The sequence below is a fragment of the Cavia porcellus genome, unplaced genomic scaffold (assembly GCF_034190915.1).
Source record: "Cavia porcellus strain 051 isolate PalLab524CR breed Dunkin Hartley unplaced genomic scaffold, mCavPor4.1 scaffold_15, whole genome shotgun sequence".
In the NCBI taxonomy this organism is placed as follows: domain Eukaryota; kingdom Metazoa; phylum Chordata; class Mammalia; order Rodentia; family Caviidae; genus Cavia; species Cavia porcellus.
In genome coordinates, this window is record NW_026947498.1 from 33,672,757 (window position 1) to 33,692,628 (window position 19,872).

A 19,872-nucleotide genomic window follows, 5' to 3' on the forward strand; every position below is an offset into this window, starting at 1 on the left:
TATACCCTCAGACTTGATACTATCAAACAAAAAAGAATAGAATAAAATCAATCAATACAAGATAGTGAAAGAAATACAGGGCTTCAAATCAAATTAATAGGAAATCAAAAGTGGTTACCATAATATATCCTGCTATCTTTGGAATAGCTGTCCATCACATCTAATACAGGTAGACAAACTGGAACAGAATAAAACCAAACTAAACAGAATGATGAAAATAATATGGCTTTCAAATCATGATAAATGATTAACAATGGACAATGCCTTCCCTTTTTAGACAATTCCTCCCCTTTCACTTTCACAGGATACATTGTACATTTTGCATCCCACTAACTCCTTTAGTAATTTATATTAGAGAAGCATCCCACTCTTCACCTAAGTGATTCTGAACCTTTTTACCCCTGAGCATGATCTTAAATTATATCCATTTACCTACAAGAGCCTCAAGGTTTTTGTTTGTTTGTTTGTTTGTTTTTTTATAGCTGAGAAATTTTCTATTGTATAAAAATGTTATGGCTTTCTAGCCAATCTGCAGCTGATGGGCAAGCTACTCCCACTTTTATCTGGTTCTCTGTCACACAGAGCATTGTTTTTTCCTCTTCAGCTTTCAGTCTGTGAATCCTCTTTTGGGTTAATTGTATTTCTTATATAGAACATATTGATAAACCCTATCTCCTGATCCACTCTGCCTGTGTTTCTTTTTATTGGTAAATCAAGACTATCTATATTAGTGATTATAGCCAACTTTCTCTGCCTCATCTTCACCACATTATTTTTTTCTACCATTGGTTGTCTACTTTTCATTCCACTGTCTACCCCTTTCAGTGAGTCCCCTCTGCCATTGTTCCTGAAATCATGGTCTTCATGGTCTTCTCTCTCTCTCTCTCTCTCTCTCTCTCTCTCTCTCTCTCTCTCTCATTCAAATGTTCTTCAGTATTTTTTGTAGCGATGGTTCGGTGATCATGACCTCCACCAGTTCTTCTTTGTCATGAAAGTATCTTGTTTCTCCATTAATTCTGAGAGATAGTTTTTCAGGATACCACAATCTGGAGGTTGTTTTCATTCAGGACGTGGAATACTTCACTCCAAGCTCTTCTTGATTTGATGGTTTGTGTCAAGAAGTCTACTGTGATTCTGATGGGTTTCCCTTTATAGGTGATCTGTTTCTTTTCTCTGACAGCTTTTAATATTCTGTTATTGTGTTAAATTTCTGGGATCTTGATTATTATATGTCTGGGTATAGATCTATTTTGATTATAGCTGGCTGGAGTTCTGTATGCCTCATATATCAGAATATCATTTCCTTTTCCTATGCTCGGAAAGTTATCTTTAATTATTTCTGTATATAGCCTTTGTATTGTGTTTACCCTGCTTCTTCACTCATAGTTTTTATTCTTAAGTTATAGATTCTCTTGTCATCTTCTAGTCTGTGTATTGTTACTTCCTGGTTCCTTGTTATTTTTAAGATATCTTTCCTCTCCCAATTGCAAGCTGCAAACTTGTCTTCAAGGTTTGATAGTCTATTTTTAGTTTCTTTCAAGCAGTTTTACCAGCTGTTAATGGAGTTTTTAATTTCCTGGTAATGTCTTTGAATCTGTTTCATGTGTTCTAAATTTTTTATATCCTTTATTGAAGGTTTCTTTCCTTTTTCTGTGCTCTATTCTTTCATCTGTGTCTTCTTTAAGGGTGCTTAGCAATTCTTTTATTATGTTTCTCATATCTTCTTTTACCTGTAATAGTATTTCTGTTCTAAGTTCTTTTATAGCTTCATGCAGTTGTTTCTTTATTTCAGTTGCTGTTGCTTTAAAAACTGCAGGTGTGCAGCTCCCGATCTCTTCTTTGTTTACCTCTCTTGGACCAGTACTGCGTGGGTTGCAGGCCAGAGACTGCCTTTAGCTTGTTCCTCATGTTCCTGATTTCTTCTGGACAAGTGAGTAGCAAGGTCCCCAGCACTTCCTGTATTGGTTATAATTACTCTGAAGTGTTTTGCCTAGTTATTTCTGCTGTTTGTTGCTTTCCCCAATCTGCTGGTGGCTACTGGAGTATAAGGAGGAGTGGGGCAGGCAGGCCCCTCTCTTCTGAACTGGTTAAACATAGAGAGTCTTCACTATGTTAGCGTGCGCCAGGCAGGTGGGTTTCATTAACGTTAGCTTTAGGGAAACTTTGACAGTGGCTATTGGACCATGCAGAGGGGCGAAACTCAGTCCAAGCAATTTCCACCAGTCTGTTCTGAGCTAGGAGTGGGTGAATGAATGAAGCTGGCTGCAGTTCTGTCTCCAGGCTTATCCTACCCAACTCCAAAATGGTGCCCAGCCAATCTCTCACTCGTGAGAACTGAGTCTCACGCACTCGCCACCAGCCAGAACAGTTTTCTGGTCTGCTGTTCCCCTCTGCCACCAGGTCTCCCTGCCAAGGCCTTTAGGCTTGCTAGCGACCAGCTTCACTGTGCCCATGCATCTCTGGGTTCCAGCAGTGCTTTTGGCAAGGTGGTTCCAGCTCAGGTGAAACCACACCAGCTACCACCATCTTCCATTTTTTCTTGTTCTTTATTTATTTTTTTTAATTCTCTCAGTGGGCTTCAGTTCTCACTTTAGTTTCTTCCTGGGTTGAGGGGACCCACTTCTTTCCTTCTTGTCTTCTCCAGAATGCTGTATTATAGCATCTGGACTGTTTCTCTCAGAGAGGCTATTTACTCTGCTGCTTACTGTTCTGCCATCTTCCCAGACTCATCAAAAATTTATATTTTTAAAAAAGCACACATTTATATCAAACCAGTTAGGCATATAAGCCAGTTTCTACCAGAAGAGTAGGTTGAAAAAAAATCAGTTGAAATTAATGTTTTGTTTTGTTTTGTTTGTTTTTTATCGGTACCAGGGATTGAACTCAAGACCGCCTGCTTGCAAGGCAGGTGCTTATGCCGCTGAGCTAAATCCCCAGCCCCGAAATCAATGTTGTTTTGAAAATCACTATTGCCTTCTAATCCATAAGTAGAGATAGGCTATTTTATTAGTTATTGTATTAGTCAAGGTTTTACTAGAGAGAACAGATATAACACGAGATATGAGAAACAACAAGATTGGCTGTATGCATACTAGAAAACAGGTTTTCTAAAGTAGAAAGTTTAAAAATAAACAAAACTTTAAAACAACACTCATAAAAAACATAATTTCAAAAAAACATAATAATTTAAAAGATTTACCTGAAATATTAATTCACCAATAGCAAATAATTCATTAATTTATGATAAGTTGAAATAGAATGTGAAATACCTAAAATTAGGATCAAACAGAAGACATGGTTTGGAACCTAGACTTGGAACTTGCCAGCTATCTTGTTTCCACCTAGTAACTGAATTTTGAAATTTTATAAATAATAAATTAATCATCCTCCACAGAACTATTTTGATAATTAACTTATGCGGGGATTTTAAAAATAGGATGGTGGACAGTGTCTAGAACCTTGTCAAATTTAAACACGTATGTTATGGGTTGAATTATGTCCTCTCATTCTAATGTGGAAAATTCTAATATCCAGTATCACAGAATAAGACTGCACTTGTACATAAGGCCTTTACAAAGGTGTAGCCTATTTTATCTAGTGTCCTTCTAGAAAAAAGAAATTGCACACAAACTTGTGCACATACACACATGCCACTAGGGATGATTGTGAATACTGGAAATACCATGTGAGAATGCACTGAGAGCTAGCTATGTGCAAGTGGAAGAGAAAGGCTCAAAAGAGACCAAAGCTTCTGACGCTTACTGATTTTCCCAGTCTTCAAAACTGTAAGGAAATAAATTTCTGTTGCTATACTACCCAATCTGTGATATATTTGTTTTATTGTTATTGTTCTTTGGTTTTCCTTAGCTTTGAATTGTTTTTCCTTTGTTTTGCTTTATTTGGTGGGGGTGGTCTCCTCATGTGGCCCAAGGTTCCATAGAATTCCCAGGTTTAAGCAACTCTTATGCAGTGGCCTCTAAATTACTGGATATAGTCCTGCCTCACATGCTGATTTGTAATTTCTATCCCAATCCCAGCAAATGATTCCTTATGCATATATAAAAATTGTAAATTATCTTCTTAACACAATTTATTGCTGAGTCATAGTTGTTAGTACATCAAGATAAGTTCTTAAAAGTTATATGCATACTATTTTATTTAATCTCCAAATTAGCAGTAATGAGGGAAGTGCTATTTTAGTACATGTTTTACGAACAGGAAATTGAGTTAAGAAAGTTTCCGAAGCTAGGTTAAAACCACCGCCTAAACTCAGAATGACTCTCAAAAAGCAAAAACTAAATAAAAAAGTAAATACACAACAAATTAAAAAAATTCATTTTTATTATTGTGCAGTGCAAATGATACACTGATAAATAATAACAAGGTTGATAGCACACAATCTTTGATGAAAAGAAAAAAAACATATAGAAATTAAGCCTTATTTGAGCTTACACAGTACATGATCTATTTTACAAAATTTATTTTTACAAGGACTTTTCAATATTCATTTTCATGAGGAATGTGAATGACACGTGCAATTTTTAAAGCACTAAGAGTTGTTTTAGCCTAACCCAGCCTGTAATTTTAAAACCCCTTAGGCCATCAATTTTAAGTATCCATTGGATAATTCCATGAATTCAAGCATAAATTAGATATAACTCAGAAGGTAATAAAAACCAACTTAACCTAGTGTGTCCTTGACTAAAATGTTCAGATTTTCAACTTGAAAAAGTATATTTCATTTTGCCTACACAATTTTGTAGAAAAATCTCAAAGGTCAAATATCTCCTTTTTATTATTTTAACAGAAATGCATTTTGAAATGTGAACTATTGCTCATGAACTATCGATACAGAGGTTCCAAGATATATAAGAAATTGGAGTAAATGTTTAGCATTATGAAACTTATAATCTTTTGGTTATTTTAATTATCAGAAATGCTTATTATTATTCCAATCACTTTGCCAAATCTCAGATATAGCAATGAACAAAATGAAATTTTTCTTGTACTTTTCATAAGAAACAATACCTATTTACATTTACCATCATTATTTTCTCTTGAAATATACTTCTTTGATGAAAAGTAAAATTTTCCAAAAATATAATTATGAATTCGACTAATTTAGCTCTTCTGATTAATGCATTTTCATTAATTTGTTTTTAATCCAATTTTATTCTTTCTTTGTTGAAATTTTTTTAAAAGAAGTTGTTTTCTGCAGCAATAAGTAATACATAAACATTATGGAAATGTAAATACAACAAACAATATCATTTATCATTTCTTTACCATGGTGAATCAGATAGTGAAGCCAAGAGAAATCTTGAATAAATCAAAGGAAAACCTGAATGAGCTGTATGATCTCCTTTCCTGAATAAACTTTGTAGACTTGCCTGTCTTTAATTTACTTGATATTAGTTGGCTTCAAATAATACCTCTGATGTGGGAGTCATGATGATAAGATTAAAAGTTTGTACCAAACACTATTTCCCATATTTCGAACCAGAAATATCTCAAACCCTTTCCTTGGAGGGATGGAATTTAGGCTTTCGTTTCCTTTTTGCTCATACTATACAGCCTCATGAATAAACTTACACATTTACAAAACTTGGCATTTCAGTGATTGGCTTGGTTTGGCATCAATACTGATATATTGTTTTTTAGCTTGATATTTTCATATATGTGTTTGTACCCTGAAAATTTGGTTCATACTCCTGTGTTCTATATTTGAGCAAATATATATTGAAAAACTACTCTGTGACAGCTCAACATAACACAGGAACTACCAATTCTGCCTTCTAAAATGAAGATGACTATTCATTCAGAGACCAGGAACATAGATTTGAATATGTTAATTTTGTGTATTAAATCCTCAACAGGTAATGTTAAGCAGAACACTGTAGAGTTCAGAAAAGAAATTTGATCCAGCTAGATCACAGTAGTGTTGAGGGAATTTAAAACCAAGAGGCCAGGCAAAGCCCCAAAGTTGTAAATGTGGCTCCAACAGTGAAGGGAGCCAGAACACGGGCCAGATTCACAGTGGTGACAAACCTACAGCACGTGTGCTGTTTTTATCTTTCAAGACAAAAGATGACAGCATCTGAGTTGCTTTTTCTAAACCAAAACCACAGAATGGCAGAGCTGGCGATATGGGTTGCAGTTTGGGCATGCTTCTCTAAAAGCTGCACCATCGCTGGTAGAATATTTTAAATATTCAAAGAGTGAGTGGAAAAAAGGAAGAAGCAGCAGTGTAACCATGAAATAGCAAGAAGGAAGGGAGGAGGATGATCAAGGGAAGGAGTTATCTGGAAAGCAAGTGAAGGCAGTTTATGTATTATGAAATAGTGCTGATAGGTCAAATAAGATACTGTGTGGGAACAGACTGTCAGATTTAAGACTGAACAACAAACACAGTGTTGCTTTTGGTGAGTGCAGTTTCCATGGAGTATTAAGAACTGAAAGTGTAGAATTAAGGCAGAATTCTGGTATAAGAAGAATTGAAATGTGTGCAAATCACATTTCCCTGGAATTTTGAAAAGAAGGAGAGTTCAGAAAAATATTAATATTTTTAAAATGTTGAGTGTTGCTTGAGGAGGAATAGGAAATGGAGCAAAAATAAAGACTTTTTTTTTCTTTTCAGATTGCAGAAATAACATCTGGTTTGAATGTTAACTGTAATGATCTAAAGAAAAATAATGTTTGGTGGTCTGTGAAAGGAAAACCGTGATGCTCTTGAGAAGGAAAGAGAATTTGATGTCCTTGACACAAGAATATGAGAAGTTGGACTCCAGTACTACATAGAAAGGCAAAATATTTAAAGGCAGGTGAAGACAGGTGTGATGGCCATGATTAGTGAAAGGTTCTTGCCCTAATATAAATTATTGTACAGTTATGGTGATAGTCTAACATGGCAAAAGACCAAAACGAGAATGCTTGCGCTGATGGCCACCCTCTCTTTCTTCCCCTTAACCCCAAACTGTTACGTTCCCATTTGTGCATGAAGAAAATCCCAGTCAGATCTTTGCATGTCGTCAATGCCTACCCCATATGCCACTTCTGATCAGAGATCATATAACCCTCTGCTCTCCGTATTCAACCAGAAGGAGAAAGCCAAGCTCCTGTGCACTGTGGGCTCTTCTCTCTCCATATTCTCAAATAAATGCCGCTTTCACTCTCCTTCTGCTTCTGTGCTAGAAAATTCTAGCATAGGGAAGCTGAAATGATTTCTCTGATGACTAAGTCAGTGGACCACTCGAAGCATAAGAGAGGTGTGCAAGGATCAAGACTCATATTTATGAATTTAAAGTGAAAGCGATCTGAATGGCTGCTTTCTCCACTCATATTTAGCTCACTATGTACAGGAAAAGAATAAAAGGACCTTTGGATTTAAGAGATAACAAGGTCATTTAGAGGCCAAAGAAGCAAAGATTTTTACTGAACTGAGCATCTCATCTAACATTAGGAGATAAGCCCCTGGCTGTTTCATAAAATATTTCTCAAATAAATGGTCCTAGTGGTTATGAATTAATATAAGCTCTAAAATTTTGGAATGTTATCCTGTTTTCAGAATTTTCATATTTTAGTTATTTATATATAATACTTTAAAAGTTATTAAATTTGAGAAATTAAGTCCAAAGGAAAGAAATAAATCCAAAAATAATCAAAAGAACACAAGAAATTACAAAAAGATTGATTTAATTATGATTGATTGCTATATAATAACCCATTCTCAAAATTCAGTGACTTAGAGGCTGGGGATTTAGCTCAGTGACATAAGCACCTGCCTTGCAGGCACAAGGTCATGAGTTTGATCCCCTGTACCGATGTAAAAAAAAGAATAGAAAATGTAGTGACCTTGTATTATGTTTTTATATTATCTATTATGTCCACCCTTTTGACTTGACCGATTCTGTCCTGTTATGTCTCATTTGGTTTTACTCTCTTCCAAAAAAGCAATAAGAACCGTGGGAGCAGTGAAACCCAAAATGTGTAATAGTCATTGTACAAAAGAGAGGAAAAGAAAGTGCTCTAAACTATATAACTGCATGTATATTTAAGTGTATAAGATAGAAAATGATATCACAGAGTTTTATTGGATCATTGAACAGAACTGTTTGCAGTATCATCGTTGGAATGTCCACTCTACAAGCCTTAATTTTGTGACTTGAACAATTATTTTTAAGATGGCAATATGTAATCCATTAACTAGTGATTTCCTACTGTTCATTTTTTTCTTCTGTAAATCTGTATAACTTGTACCCTTTCACTTTTTTTTTTCTTTTCCCCTTAAATTAAAAAAAAAAAAATCGGAAAATGTAGTGACTTAAAAACAATAAATAATAATATATTTTCACAATTTCAGGTAAGGTAGAATTGGAATAGCTTACTTTGACTTGAATAAGATCAGCTAAAGAAATTTCTAACAGGACAAGGACGCCAAAACGGTGTCACTTTTACGGCTGTTTGTGTTGACCACAGACAATGAACAAAGCTGAGGTATTTATTTCTATGTTGGATATAAAATGAGATTGAGTGAAAGATTTAATATATTTCACTGTTTTTCTAAATAATCTTCCAAAATTCTTCTGCGTGAAGAAAATCCAAATCAGTTCTTTGCATATCTTCAATGCCTGCCCCATTGTAAATTCTACTTTATTTGGAAATTTAAATTTTGCTTTAATTCTATTAGAATTACTTCCCTAACTTTTAAAATTTTACTTTGTTGTTCTATCTTGCGAATTGATGAGAATTTTTTATTCTATATTTCAATTTTGTTCTAATATGGCTTAACGTATTTACTTTTTGAAATTAATTTTTATGATTATAATTTTAAATATATTAGAAAATACAGTAAATATCTTATTTATTTTCTATATAATCCAATATATTTTAGTAAAAAATTCTTTTGCTCTGTTACTTTCCATTTCTGTTTTCAACCTGTTCATTTTTGTATTATTCACATTTTCTAATAATTTCTATTTTCTTGATTTGAAGAGCAGAAAATCAAAAAGTTCATCTTTGAGAAATATATTTGGATGTTGTTTGTGAAATAATCAAAATTCATTTTTTAACTTTTTCATGAATCTTGAAGTCTATTCTCACGTATTAGTTATAAGATTTAATGTTTTCCCTTTACTTTAACCTGATGATTACTCAAATATTCTGTTTTATTCTAAATATTTTATATTTTTGATTGGCTGAGGTTTTTAATGTGCAACAAAACCATTGCACTGACATTAAGGCTGAGAACGGCTACACCTTGTTAAACAATCTATTCATGATGATTCCTAGATATTGTAATGAAGCCATTATTAGAATGACATCAGGGCTACTTTTGCAGTCAGCAAGAAACTGGGCTCAACTCTGAATAAAGCAACCAAATCTGGGGATTGAATATCTAGGAAGTAGGATGAAGATAGCAAAAGATAAAATATTACTAACAGTGTAGGGTAATTCTTTCTATACCAACCTATCAGCAATCTCGCTAAAAGATGTGCAGGGTAATCAGATATCACCTAGGAGATGATGGGTAGGAGAAATTGGCCAAGTATTAAGGCGCTATGTATAGAATGGTAACAATTTTGGACAAATTGACTTAGCTGGATTCTTGCTAAAAGAGAACTCTGTAAAACTGACACCAAAATCTAAGCTCTGCCCTGTGAGCAGAAGCCCCACAGGAGTCTCATTATACTTTGGGCAAGTACAGAATATTTGTTAAAAAGATCATCTCTTTAGTAGAAATGGAATATTTTCATTCAAAGTAGCTATTTATCACTGCTTGATAAATTTTATTTGCCAAAATGTGATCAGAATTATTCATTCACACTAGTAAATCCACACACACAATTTCAAAGGCCTTGCTGTAATTTAATTACAATTGTAGCTTCTTATCTCTTGTAGAATCCCTTTCTCATTGCAACCAGTTAGATGTCAAAATTCTGACAAAAGCTGTACTCTGAATTCAATGTATCATTTCTTAATACTACAAACATAGTTAATGATGTATTAAGATCAAAATGATAATTATCACTTTCTACACTGTACACCTCTTTCTGCCATATAGAGTCTAGTATTTAACAGTGTCTTTCAATAACAAAATGTATCTTAAATATTCACATTTTATGACCACTTCAATTGAAATCTTCATTTTATTCACCTCGATAGAAAGTATAGAAAGTACTATGTTAATCATATCATTAATAGCATTGCAGTCTGAGAATGTCCATTGAAATTACATATCTTCTGTGTTTTGTCTTTGGAGAATAAACCTCAAGATTCACTTTTATATTGCTGTTGTAATTTTTACTGACAAGTATTACTTAATAGAGTTAATATTTCAACATGGAAACTGGTAAGTAATAATATTACCTAAGATTCTCTGTTCATAAGTCAAAAATTTAAAATAACATTCTCATATGCAGTGTTACAAAATCACAATTATTTCACTTTCATCATTTGCATTGTAAGAAAAAAATCACTTGTAATTCATTTCTGTATAACAACCAAATATTTTCTCTCTGAACTTCATTAACATAGATATTTTTCTGTCTTCTGGGTTTGGATTTATACTTGTCACAGAAGCAAATTCGAAGTGACATACCCACATCCTGGGTAATATACACTCTTGCATGAAACACTAATTATTTTCATAGACAAACCTTAGTGGTAGTTTGTGAGATTTATAGGTAAATTATAATACCACTTTCGAAATCCACCCCTATCACCAGAGAAGTAGCTGAATACTGCAAACGATATTCTAGGTATGAGAATTTACTTGAAAAGTGGAATATAGTCTGCTTTTTGTTCTGCAGAGGATGTGATTACTTTTTCATTATTTTACCAGAATGTGTGACTTCTTTTTGCTTTTAGTACAACCTTAAATATTTTTACCTTCATTTTTCCTCTTCACTGTAACTATGGGCTGTATCAGAGAGTTATTCATCGCATTACTGTCTTTAGCAAATAATTCACTCTATTTAATCTCCTCAGGTGAAGAAGTCACTTAGTAAGCTAATTTTTTATGAATTTAAAAATGCATTTTGTTAATATTTTGTTGTAAGTCATCCAACATCTTCATAAAAATTCTAGCATTATCTTACAATCCTTTTACATAATTTTTTACACTTTAAAAAAATACACATTCACACAGGTCTCAGTAATTGAAAATGTAAACTAAATATACATCAGCAAATAAAATGTTATGAGCTAGGTATTTGATATAGAACTTTTGACTAAGTCCTTGAATTTTGACTTATGACTGTTAATTGTTCTTCATACTAGCAAAATTTTCCAGGACCAGTGTCAAAAATTAGGGATAAAATATACCCAAACTGTTATACATTCCGGGTATATAGTAACTACTTACCATAAGTTAACTAATATTACATTATAGTATTTTATGTGAGTATGATTTTATATGGGAGATAGATGCATTTAAGTATATGTCTCTGAAACTAAGTGCATAGTGTAAGGTGGCAATGATGGTTACCATAAGGAAAACCAAATAAGCTCTAAATATAGTATATAAAGGAGAGATAATTTTTAATAGGTATTTTCAGAGAAGACTCAATAAATGAATAATATATCTCCCAATCACTGATGCAGATATCCATACTTATTAATTCACAATTTTTTAAGAAAACTTTCTTCATTTATATAAGTCACATAGATAACTGTCTGGATGCTACAGATATATTTTTCAACTAGAATTAGTACACATTTTTAATTAAAATGATTTAACTCAATTTATAAGATATTTATAATTTACGTACTATATTTGAGTTCTTTCAGTTCATTTGAGCAGCAAAATAAAGGACAATTGTCTTTAACGTCAGAGGTTAAAAAGTACCTGAAATACTTTTTAGAAAACATTTCAGTTGGTTGTTGCACAGATAATAACTTTCAGCATGTGGTCGTGAATTAAATGCAAAATAACATCAGGAGCCTTGCTTCAAGAAATAATTAGGCCTTCTGCAGAGTCATTCAGTAAAATTACATTATTGTGTTCAGCTGAGAGGAGCTGTGTAGAATGTACTTGTAAAATATAATTGCAAGGACAGCTGGTCTAAAAAAGGAAGAATCTTAATAATATATGTTGCTGAGGTGGGTGGTTGCTTATTCCCCATTATGAGTGTAGTTGATAAGAAGGAAAGTCATTGTTGCATGGGAAAGAGAAATTAATTCTGGAAAATAATGATGTAGCTTCTCATGTCATTTAACTGAATTCTAAGGTGAAATGTATTGTTATTCATGGAAGCAACATGCCTAGAAGATTTGTGTTCCATGCTTTACTCTCAAGGTCTCAAATCTTCTATGTGTGACTTTCTCTTTTTATTTTCTTAACTCCCCTCTTGTAATGGAAACATGGGGGAAAAAAGTGGTGGAAGAACAAAGGGAAAGCATACAAAATAGCTCCACTTTCTCTGCAGAAAGCTTTAATAGGGAAATGGTACCACACTGAGATTGTATGAATAGATTGATAATAGTGTGTTCACTTAAACCAAAGGGGAGGCCTATTTTGTTTTGCCATCTTAAAGTTAATTTTGCTTCTGTTTAAAAGCCTAGATTTTTTCCTCACTCTTTGTCAAATAGAATTAGTTTTATCAAATATATTCTTGCAAAGCCATTATAAATTCATACATGCTAAAATAAATACCTTGAACTCTGATGATCATGAATTGTGCAGATTATTCCATGAAATCTGGAAGCTAAAATTTCATATACAATTTACTGTCATATTAATTAAGCACACATAGTCAAGAAAAGACAAAGAAAACTTGTTGGTTCATTATAATTCAGAGGAACTGCAAGTTTTCATGCTATTTCAAAACAGCTTAGTTTTAAATGGCTTTATTTATCATAATGAATATGAAGTAAGTATTTGTAGCAATCGTGATCCAAAACAAAAAATCAGTAAGTATTTATGTTAATAATGTATTTGGAAGCCATAGGCTTCTGTTTTTAGATCATATCTGAATACCATTCTCTTTAAAGCTATTAAGGTGTCTGGTATTTCCAATGTTTGCAATGTTCAAACTTTGCAATGTTCATGTAAAACTTTTACTTCTTCAACCAGTGTATGTATTGAGGATACTATGTGCCAGTAGCCTACATATCCTACAAAGTGAATAAAACCAGCGACTTTCAAGGAAATGATATGCAAAAGTGAAGGTAGATACTATACATTTTACGTAGATTCAATTGTGATGAGTGATAGAGAAAAGCAAAACTGTATGAAAAGAATATGTTGTTCAATGAATATGCTCAAGAAGAACATTCTATTTAAATTAGGTTGGTCAGGGAATGACTCTTGGAGGAGGTGAATTCTTTCATTTATACTTCTGAGAATCCTTAATACTTTTATTATTGTGAAATTGGGGTGAAACCAGTTATACCAAAATTGTAAGTACATTTGAAGAATTTTTTTTCTGAATATTAGAGGAAATCAAATGAAACCCTTCAGTGTTAGACAGCTGATGCTGACAGAAATGCTTTTATTAGCTAGAATTATAAAGAAAATACCTGACGGACTGGGATGGATTTACCTCTCATCTTGAATTTATCATAGTTTGTGATCATTGGGTCAAGAATTCAGTAAGAGTTTTCCAGGGCTATTCTGCTTCACACAGTTCTGACAATGCCACCTTGGTATTCAGCAGCAGGTGGGCAGACGTGATGGTCCATGGTGGCATCTTTATCACTCTTTTGGGCAACCTGAAAGGCAGCATTTGACCAACGATGGTTAAGATGTCTCTGTGGGCCACTTCAGTGCAGCAATCTTTCAAGAGTCATGATTCTTACATTTTTTAGGACCAGAAATAACTGCTGGATAATTTCAACTGTATATTGTTAAGCTAAGAAATCATGACATTTTCCATACTCAAAAAGGTAACATAAACTCCATGGTCCCATAGAAGTAAAGTCAAAGAGATTATGGTCATTTTTAAACTGCCACACTGTCTTTTAAAAATTACAAACTTTTTCCAGTACAATGACTAGAACTTTTCTCCTGTTGGTGTAGGATTTTCTATATAATAGACACTATGTGTGTAACTTGAACTAAGTATAAAATGATATATCTGTTATGCAAGTATAATATTTTCCCAATTTTGTATGCTAGAATTCATAAAGTATGAGCAGAAAAACATAATTCAATTATATGCTGACATGATAAGGCTAGTGACCTGAATCCGTAAAATGCAGCAAAAGCTAATGCATTTATAATTGTTATAATAGAAAAGATTTCATTACATAGTTTATTTTTGCCCCGTTACTGATTTTATTAACATGGTGTGTATAGCTAATGCTATAGTTGTACTATAGTTGTATCCTTGAAAATTGGTAAGTTAGATGATTTTAAGTGTTTCTATCACAAAAAAATAAATATGTGAGACAACAGATATGTTATCTTGCTTTAGTTATGACATCCCAATAAACAAACTATCCCAATTTAGTCATTTTAAAATGTAACCATATCAAAATCATCAAGTTGTAAATTATACATATATACAATTTTTGTAATTTAAAATGTATTAATTTCAGCATCCTGTGAGTCTTATATGAATGTATAATGACTACTCACTACTATGTAATGATCACTAGTTTTAATTCTTTCTAAGATACTTTGTCATAAGTATGTATACAGTATCAAAACTATGATGAAGATTGCATCATTTATTTCTATTTGACTCAAAGGCTGCTTTGTGTGTATTTCAAAGTTTGAGAGGATTCTTTTGGAAGCTGTAATGTACCCACTCAGGATGAACTCTCTTTTTGATTTCACATTCAGCAGAAAACTCTGAGTTTTAAGTAAATTATTCAACTAATCAATTTTATCTACAGTTGCACTAAATTCATTCTAATATTTTCCCTAATAACAATACTTTTTAAATTCATTTACATTCACTCAGTCTACTCAAATAGGAAAGCCAATATCACTTAGGATATCTCCAGGATGCATCCAAATCCTTAATTTGAGGAATTATAATATTTTACAATTATTGGTATTTATTGGCTGCTTTGAGCTAACATTTAAAATTAGTACATCTCTGTGTAAAATGTTTTGTGGTTGATATTTAAATTGCCAAAATTTTATTATATCTTCAGTAAGAACATGCGAAATTCCAGTAACAGTACAGGCTACATTATGAGACCTTTCTGAATTTTTCAAACGCGTGGTAGATGTGGGTAACCAAAAGTGGATCTGTCTTGAATTACCTTGTATTAACATTTCTATATATTCAAGTTCAAAAATAGTTGTTATATACTGTTCTCCTGGATACAATATATTTGTTTCAAGGATATTTTTTAATCTGTTTTATATGTCTTAGATTCTAGATGCTGATGGAGCCTATAGTAATCAGATAGGATTTATTGATATCTAAATTATCATAATTTATTTTTAAAGCAAAATGCCTGTAGAATGGAAGATGTCAGTCTCCATGAGTTGGAGTAAAAGTCTTTTTTTTTTTTTGGCATTTTTTCTTATTAAACAAACAGAAATTACTCATACACTACCAAATTGAAAAAGTCAAGTATGTTGCCAGTTGAAAATATGAGACGTAATCAAAAATGATGTTGAATGTTTAAATTTTTTAAAAAAAGCATATTAGATTAAAAGACACACTGACATTAATTCCTTTTAGAATGCTTTCTCACACTTCAAACACATTTTTTCAAACATTCTTGCCACTTCCTGAAGCAGTGTGTTTTGGATATGTGATAAAAAATAAGGCAAATGCCCTGCTGCATGGCATTCAAGAGAAAGGCAGACTGATTTACAAGAAAATGTGGGTTCGCATCCACCAGATCTGGCACTACGCAACTTCTGCCTTTTTCTCAAAGTCAAAATGACCATGAATTGTAAACATTTTGAATATATTCAGGACATTCAAGCAGCCATAAGAGCAGGAACAGAGACTTTCAAGACAAAGGACTTCAGAACTGCTTCAGAAAGTGACAAGAAAGAAGAGAATGAGAGTGTCCAAAGTAAAGGAGAATATATTGAGGGGGACTAACAGCAATGTCTCTTTCACTGGAGTAGCTTTAAAAAGTTAACCATTTGCTGTATTTTTAAATCATATGTCATAGATTAAAAAAGAAAACTGCTTCCATTCTTCCTGTGCCTGACCTCAGGAAATAATCCATTCACTCCTTAGATGTGTCTGCAAACTTTGACCTTGGTTCTGAACTTAAGAAAACAGAATTACAGTCTGTTCTCTTTGAAATGGGTATATTTTCTGGACAAATTTCTTCTGGGCTTTCTCATTAATTGTACAGTTAATTAATAATCAACTTAGTTCCTTAAAAAACATTAGTAGCCAGTCATGCCTATAGTTTCAGCACTGAGGAGGCTGAAGGTGTAGGATCACCTTGAGTTCAAAGCCAGCAAGGCCTACACAGTGAGTGAAAGTCCAGTTTAGAGTACATAGTGACACACTGTCTCAAAAAAAAATCTTCAGGACTAAAACTAATATTTAAACTAAATATGACTAAAACTAACATTTAAATGATTTGTCATATAATCACTTAGAACAAGGACATTTACAATGCTTGATATATTCTTTAGGGATTATCTGAGTAGACATTTGGAGATATCTGAAAACTAATTTTTTCTGCTTTATGTTATCTCTAATATTGCTCTGTCTCTGCCTCTCTCTATAGATATATATGCGTATAGATTATTATATATGTAGATAAATACATACATATGTACACCTCTCTCAGGAATAGAGGCAATTTAACTAACTTTGAAAGTACTCAAATCAGTAAACATTATAAGAAATACTTATAGCACTGAATGTTTATTTAAACTTACAGTTTAATTTCTAGAAGCCAGGTATGATCTTTGAGCATTAAGAAGTAAAAGGTGGCAGAAAGGGACTAGAGGGCTACAGGTACCCAAATTACTCCAGCATAGTCATCCAAAAGCAAGAACGCCCAGCCCCATGAGGAGAAGAGTGCAAACAAAAACCAGGACTACATTTTGAGACAGAAATCCGGGAAGTGCTGAGATACCGCTAATCAGAAAGATAAGTAAATTCACCGAAACAACAAATTCTGGTGCTGAAGCAGCAGTGTCTGAAGAGGGAGAAGGATCTTCCTCCACTGTACAGCAATAAAAGGAAAAACTCAGCAACTCTGAAATGCAGCCTGAAAATATATAGAACTCAAGCCAGACTGCAGACCTCCCTGTAGAGGTGGAGTTAGTGGCCAGGCTGAATTCTGCAGGCCCTTTATGTCCAGGTAGAAGAGTTTAAATTTGTAGGTGAGAGTTGAGACACTGGCCAACCTACCAAGTTACCAATCCAACCACAGACAGGCAGGACACAGGGTCCCACAAACTCTGTTATTTAACTGAGGAGGAGAACTCTGGACTAATTTAGACCCCAGGACAAGTATCATCAAAAGGAGGAATATCAGGCCTACCTGTTTTTTTTTTATGTTTATTTTAATTTTAAAAAGAATAAAAAAGACAAAAATAATAAAAGCAAAACAATAAAAATGATACAGGATTTCAAAACAAGTTGGTAGGAAATTAACAATTGTTATTATGTTGCATTTTGTTGTCTTTGAAATAGCTGCTCAAATTATATTTCTTCCTTTTTAATTTTTTAACAACATGTTTTTTTGCAGTTTCTGGGGTTGGTGTTATGTGCCCATGCTTGCAAGTTCCTAGGAGCACTAGGAACCTCTGTAGTATCTCACCATGTTATGTCCTCACACACTAAGGGTTGTTTTCATAGAGTTTGCTAATTTTTCTTGAGCTTGTTCATGGTTTTGATCTCTCTGTATCTTTTCTCAGTGTCTATTTAAATTCCTGCCCTGCATCTTCATTCTTCTTTGCTCCTCTCATGCCCTCTCAAATCTCCCTTTCTTTTCTTGTATATAAATATTATCATTAAAATAAATTTTCTCTTTCAGAGTGTGTATGTGTGTTATATGTGCATATGCAACTCTGTACAAGTATCAGTTATTACTCTTGCTTTCGTAATGTCTTACACTGACCTACTGGGTTCTCCCTCACTGAAAGTCATTTCTTTAGTTTTCTAACATTGCATATCATAGGTTTTCTAACATTGCATAATTGTATCCAATCTGCATATAGCTGCTTTTAATTTTCATTTATTTTTTCATTCTTGCTTTTGTTTCTACTACGCCACATAATTTTTCAATCCTCCTTTCCCTTTTCCCTCCTTTCTGAATATAAAAATATTATCATCAAACTTAGTTTTCTCTTTTGTATATTTTTTCTTAATGTTTTTGTTTTTTCCATTTCCTTTTTTCTTACCTTATCCTGTATCATCACTATTCCTTTATTTTCCAGAGTCATTGAAAGAGCTGACAATTATAATTAGGTTTATGTGTTGATATATGTTTGATTCTTCAAATGTTGACACTGCTGGTACTGGTGTCTCCTGATAGCACAGTTCTCGAGACTGAATCTAGATCTTTTAAAAGTCAATTGAGTGCATTCATGCTGATTCATATCCAATACCATTTAATAAAATGATCTCTATAGTAATGGCAGAACTTTCTATCCCAGATGATCTATTGTCTTCAGTACAAAAATTAGAACTATAATAAAAAAGACAACAAGATGTCTCTAATAACTATTGCATAAAATAATAGAATTTAGCAAATACCTACAAAGTCTATCATCCAACAACAAAATATATTCTTTTCAGCAGTAACCCATGGAATCTTCTTCAAAATAGGTCATATTTCAAGCCATAAGGTATGTTTCAATAAATACAAAAGAGTTGAAAAATCTCATGCATGCTATCAAGTCACAGTGAAATGAGAAATCAACAGCAAAGAAAGCATGTAAACTATACGAATACATGAAGTTTGAATAGCCCACTCAAGTGATCAATGAATCACAGAGAAATCAAGGGTGAAATTTAAAATTTGTGGAATCAAATGACAAAGGAAGTAGAATACATCAGAATGTATGAGACACAATGAAAGTAGTTATGAGGGCAGTTTTTATCTATGTGTGTCTACAAAAGGAAAATAAAGAATCCCAAATAAGTAAATAAATAACCTAATGATTTATCTCCAGGTCTCCTCCAAAACAATAAAAATCCAAACCCTAAATTTTTATTGGAAATCATAAAATTAGAGAGAAAATTTATGAAATCGTTACTAAAAAAATGAAAGAATTGGATATTTGAAAAGTTAGATAATATTGAAAAAACCCAAATCAAATTTGCCAAAAGAAAGAAAAGGTTCACATTGATAAAATTACAAATTAAAAAGGCAAAATTACAACAAATATCACTAAATACAGGATTATTAGAAATTATTTGGAAGACTTATATTCCAGTAAATTAGTAAGGAAGAAATAAATAAAGCCTTCACACATATGGTTTACCAAAATTGAATCAAGAAGATATAAAACCCTGAGCAAACTAATAACAGTTAAATTAATGCAGTAATAAAAAGTAAAACACAGAATCTGATATATTCACCACTGAGTTTTATCAAAATTTTATAGAAATGAATGCCAATATTCCTCAGAATTTTCCATGAAACTGAAATGGAAGGAATGCTCACAAATTCCTTCCAGGAAGCCAGTATTACCCTAACATCAAAACCAAATAAATGTTTTATCAGGAAAAAAAGGAGGAAGAGAAGAAGAAAACTTCAGCTCAGTATCTCTGATAAACATACATTCAAAAATCTTCAGTAAGATACTGTCAAATAGAATTCAACAAATCATTAAAGCAATCAAATATCATAACCAGATTTATTTCATCACAGAGATCCAAGAATAGTATAACATATGTCAATCAGTAAGCATAATATCCAAATAAAATCAAGGTTAAAAATAATCACATAGGCATTTCAATAGATTTTTTTAAAAAGCCATTG